The sequence below is a fragment of the Furipterus horrens genome, unplaced genomic scaffold, assembly GCF_987537825.1.
Source record: "Furipterus horrens unplaced genomic scaffold, mFurHor1.1.pri manual_scaffold_17, whole genome shotgun sequence".
Taxonomy (NCBI): domain Eukaryota; kingdom Metazoa; phylum Chordata; class Mammalia; order Chiroptera; family Furipteridae; genus Furipterus; species Furipterus horrens.
In genome coordinates, this window is record NW_028327187.1 from 113,128,314 (window position 1) to 113,133,866 (window position 5,553).

Here is a 5,553-nt window from a genome sequence, read left to right on the forward strand (position 1 = left end):
AAAGGAATAGTTGACTTGTGAACAACACACGTTTGAACTGTGCAGGGCCACTTATACATGCATTTTTCAATTGACCCATGCTGTGCAAGAGTCATCTGTACTATGAACAACTCTAGGCCCACACGTTTGTTAGCCTAGTTGAAATGGAGCAATTCCTTGGAAGACATAACATTCTGAAACTCACATAGGCCTATATCTATTAAAGGGATTGAATGAATTGTTGATAACCTTCCAAAACAGCGCAAGGATCAGATGGGTTCACTGGTGAATTCTAAAAAAACATTTAAGGAAATTATATCAAGACTTTTTAATCTCTTTCAGAGGGCAGAAACAAGGGGAGTACTTCCTAACTCACCCATAAGGCCAGCATTGCCCCAATACCAAAACCAGACAAAGACACTATAAGAAAAGTTCAAACCAATATCTCTCATGAACATATATACAAAAATCCTCAACAAAGAAGATAAACAGATGGCAAATAAGCAAATGAAAGGGTGCTCCATGGCATATCCTCAGGGGAATGCATATTAAAATAGTAATGAGATACCACTATACACCTCTCAGAACGGCCAAAACCCAGAACACTGACAACACCAAATGCTGGCAAAGATGTGGAGGAACAAGAACTCTCATTCATTACTGGTGGGAATGCAAAATGGTACATCCACTTCGGGAGGCAGTTTGAAAGCTTCTTACAAAGCTAGATTATGTGAAAAGATGCTCAACTTCACTACTATCAGGGAAATGCAAATTAAAACTATAATGAGATACCGCCTCCCACCTGTTAGAATGGCTATTATCAATAAGACGATCAATAACAAGTGCTGAAAAAGTTGTGGAGAAAAAGAAACCCTCATTCACTGCTGGATGGAATGCAGACTGGTACAGCTACTAGGGAAAACAGTATGGCGGTTCCTCAAAGTATTAAGAAAAGAGTTACCATATGACCTAACAACCCATCTTCTGGGTATCTACCCCCAAAATTTTGAAAACATTTATTGGCAAAGATATATGCACCCCTATGTTCATTGTAGCATTCCTCATGGTGGCCAAGACTGGATAAAGAAGATGTGGTACATATTATACAATGGGATACTACTCGGCAATAAGAGAAGATAAAATACTGCCTTTTGGGACAACATGGATGGACCTTGAGAAGATCATGCTAAGCAAAGTAAGTCAGACTGAAAAAGTCAAGAACCATATTATTCCACTCATATGTAGGATATAAAACTGAAAGCAACCAATGAATAAAACAAGACAAACAAACAAAAACTAATAGACACAGACAACAGTATGGTGGTTACCAGAGGGAAAAGGGGGTGTAGGGTTAGTGAAAGGTAAAGGGGTCAAACATATGGTGATGGAAAGAGATTTGGCTTAGGAGAGTAAACACACAATGCAATATACAGATGATGTGTTGGAGAAATGTACACTTGAAACCTACATAATTGTATTAACCAATGTCATCCCAATAAATTTACTTTAAAAACTAAGCATACTCTTACCCTATAATCCAACAATTCTGTTCTTTGGTATTTATCCAAAGAAGTTGAAAACTTATGTCCACACAAAAACCTGCACATGAATGTTTATAGCAACTTTATTCATAATTTCCAAAACTTGGAAGCAACCAAGATGTCCTTCACTAGGTGAGTGGATAAATGAATTGTGGCACATCCAAACAATGGGATATTATCCAGCACTAAAAAGAAATGAGCTGTCAAGCCATGAAAATCCATAGAGGAACCTTAAATGCGTATTATTAAGTGAAAGAAGCCAATCTGAAAAGGTACATACTGTGTGATTCCAACTATGTGTGACATTCTGGAAAAGTTAAAGCTATGGAGACAGTAAAAAAATTATTGGTTTACTGGGGTGGGATGGGAATATAAATAGAGCTGAGAGGATTTTTAAGACAGTGAAAATACCCTATGATATTATAATAATACATATATAATCATACATTTGTCCAAACCCATTGAACATATACTACCAGGAGTGAACCCTAAGTGAACTGTGGCCATTGGGTGATTACAATGTATCAATGTACGTTCGTCCTTGATTTTTAAAAAATGTACACTCTAGTGAGTGATGTTGATCATTGGGGAGGCTACGCTTGTGTAGGGTGAGGGGAATATGGGAAATCTCTGTACCTTCCTCTTGATTTTATTGTTGACCTAAAACTTCCTTTAAAAAAAAAACTGCCAGAGAATGGAGCCCAAACTGAGAACCCCTGGTTCAGCAGAAGCTAGAAAATGGACAATCCCCACTATGCCAGTGCATTAAGTGCTATGGCAACAAGAAAGAAGAAACAGCCTGCAGGTTCAGTGACTGTCAAAGCTATGAAATAATGAGCTTATCCAACTGCAGAATGTCCATGTCCGGTGAGCTGTAGAAGGACAAGAAAGCAAGGCACACAGTTGGTTGGATATCTGAAGCAGTGTGTGCCTCATCAGTGCAGGGTACAGATATTTCCGGTCCTCCTTGCGGACAGCCTAGGAGGGAACTTGAGCGTACCCAAGCCACATGACTTGCTTTGACCAATGAAATGTAAGCAGATGCCTTTAAGGGCCTGTGCAGTTTTCCTTCCTTTTCCTGGGCCTCAGCAATGCCTGCATTTGGATGATGTAAGGGCCAGGGTCGTGAGCCCCATCAGGTTGCATGAGTGAGGATGAGGAGATCAGCATCCAACTGTCCACTTTTTAAAGTAGTCCCACAAGGGACATGTAGTATGAGTGAGAAATAAACCTTTGTTGTTTAAAGGCATTGACATTTTAGAGTCATTCTCACAGCCCAACGCAACTTCTCCTGACTGGTGTAGGGAGGGAGAGCTGAAGGTGGAACATGCAGACTTTGCAAGTCAATAAAGATGAGGCTGAGTAAGCTGTCACAGTGGTATCTTTCCCTCTACCCAGAAATCATAACTCAAATTTATAGGGTGCATGCTCTTGCTGAAGGGCTGCAAATAGCCCACAGGTATGCTTTGTATGGCAAGGAGAGTATTTGCTTAAAGGTCCAAACCTGGGACATGGGAGGGTGATTTATTCTCCTCTTAGCTACAGTCCTCACTATTCCCTATTACTGACAGCAGCATCACTTGACTTGGGCACTTGGCCACTTAGCCATTGAAGGGATGTGGGTTTCTCCCCCTCACCCCCCGGTGGTCCATGCATCCAGCCCAATGAAAGAGGTCAGGATAGGCATTACCATTCTCACCTAACAGAAAAAAACAACAGCGGCCCTGAGAGATCAAGAGCCTTCAACAATGACACAACAAGTCAATGGCAGCACTGGGGCCTGAACCCAAGATTCCTGATGCCAATATGCAGGGCGGGCTGTGAATGCCCTACCTGGGAGACAGCTGCCTTCAGCTGCTGCATCACAATAGGAGGTTAATTCATTGATTGCATATCCTGTTGTCTAATCAGCCCACACACTGCCGGAGTTTATCACCAAGCAACTCCCCATTTATTTTTAACAGGAAAATCACACCATCCTGAAATGCCTTGTTGAGATCTCTGCCGTCTCAACAAACAGCTTGCTTTTTAAATCCATAAGCTCAACCCAAATCTTTGCATTCTTTCAGCCAAGTCCTTGCAGCTCTTTTTCTTTAAGTCTGAACATTTTCCTGATAAAGACAGCCAAGTGGAGGAAATTAAAGAAATGACCACAGCTAAATATCTCCAGGATGATACTGTTAAGTACAAAAAGCAAAGTGCAGAGAAGTGTATATGGAATGATCCCATTTGTATAAATGAAAACAAAAGAAATGTATTAACATGCATTACATGTATTTATATTTATATATGCAAAAACATCTCTGAGGATATGCATGAAACATTATGGTTGTATCTGGAAAGCTGACTGGGGTTCAGCAGTAAGGAGGGGGCAGAAACGGTTGGTGTCCGAGCACTAAGCCCTGCCGACCCCAACCACTGCCTCTGTGACTTGACCTGAAGGCTCCGACTGGCAACAGAGCCTTTTTGGCCCTTGCTCTGGACGGGTGGCAGTGCTCGAGAATTAACACTACTGGGAGCAACCCTCAGTTAACAACTACTGGAAATTGGTGGAGAAATGCACCAAGTCCTTTACCTCTTGGGTGGGATGATTCTGAGATCATCAGCGTGTGCTCTATGCTGATTCCCCAAGTTCCCCTGTTTACTTGGCTCCCAGGTGCCCTCAGTGTGTGGAGATGCTCTTTTTTGGCTACCCCATGGTCTGTGACAAAGAGGTCTCAGGGAGCCCGGCATGAACACAACAGGGTATTTTCCATGCGTCTGAGAGTAGCAGAAGTGGACCAGTGTCCTAGGGAACTACACAGAAGTTCCCAGAACAGTTTCTTTAAAAAAAAAAAAAAAACTTTAAAAAATCACTACATTGCACAAATTTGTTTACATTTCAACAGAGCCCAGTGAATACTTTGTTGTGGGTTGGCACTGGTTCTAAGGACCAGTATCTGGGAATAACACATGAAGGACAGATCCTAGTGATCAATTTCCGGCTCATTGTGGCAGTGACTGTTGGTTGTCCTCCAATATTCAATGTACCTTCTTTCACAGTAATAGAGACCCTGATTTTTATCTGGACACATGGGAAGACTACATTTCCCAGACTCATTTGTAGTCTGGTCCAGCCATGCGACTATGTTCTGGCTAATAAGATGAGAACAAAAGTGTCCCAAAGCTGTTTCCAGGCACCTCCCTTGGAAGGCATCTGGCGTATGCCCTTGTGCCATTTTCTCCTTCATCGCTTCCTCTCCTACTGCCCAGAAGTCTGATGTGGTGGCTGGGGTCCTGGCATTCTCTTACGCCACAGGTGGAAGGTCACACCTTGGGGATGGTGGCTCAGTGATATGAAAGGAGTCTGGGTCCTAGAGGACTTCGTGAAGTACGACAGCCACACCAGCTCTGGACTGCTCTATCCTGACTTCTACCTGAGAGAAGTAAATTTCTATCTCCTTAAGCTACTATGATTTGAAGTTTTTATCACCTACAGTTACACCTTATCCTTTCTGATACGTGCCGCTACCAGTCATACCATGAGAAGGCCCCATGTCTGACTTCTCTATTTCCCTACAGGTAGTCATTTTTCTTTCTACTTTCTGTTAGGACCATTTCATGAGATATCTCAAGCTTTTTTAAAAAACACAGTAAAAGTGGAAGTGGTTACCATTATAGACAATGGAGCTAGCAGAGGATCTCATTATACCCATACATGAAGTGAAAAGCAGAGGGGTATAAGAATCAAGTTTCTAAAGAGAAACCATGAAAAGCATTAGTGTTCTCTTGTCTACGGCTCCTTCCACTTTCCCAGGGGTAAACGGCACCTCTGCACATGTGTCTCCTTATGGTGGACATGTGCATCTGTTATTTCTGTTTTAAAATATCGTGTGTCTCTTTAGGTCACCAAAGGTCATTATTGCCCAAGTTATGAAGGGAAGAATGTTACTCTGTTGTGAGCATTTTCTAGTACACAGGACTTTCCCGTCATCTTTCCAGGAAATGGTTTTGTGTACTCGTTGGAAAAGCAAATTTCTGCTGCAACATTCTA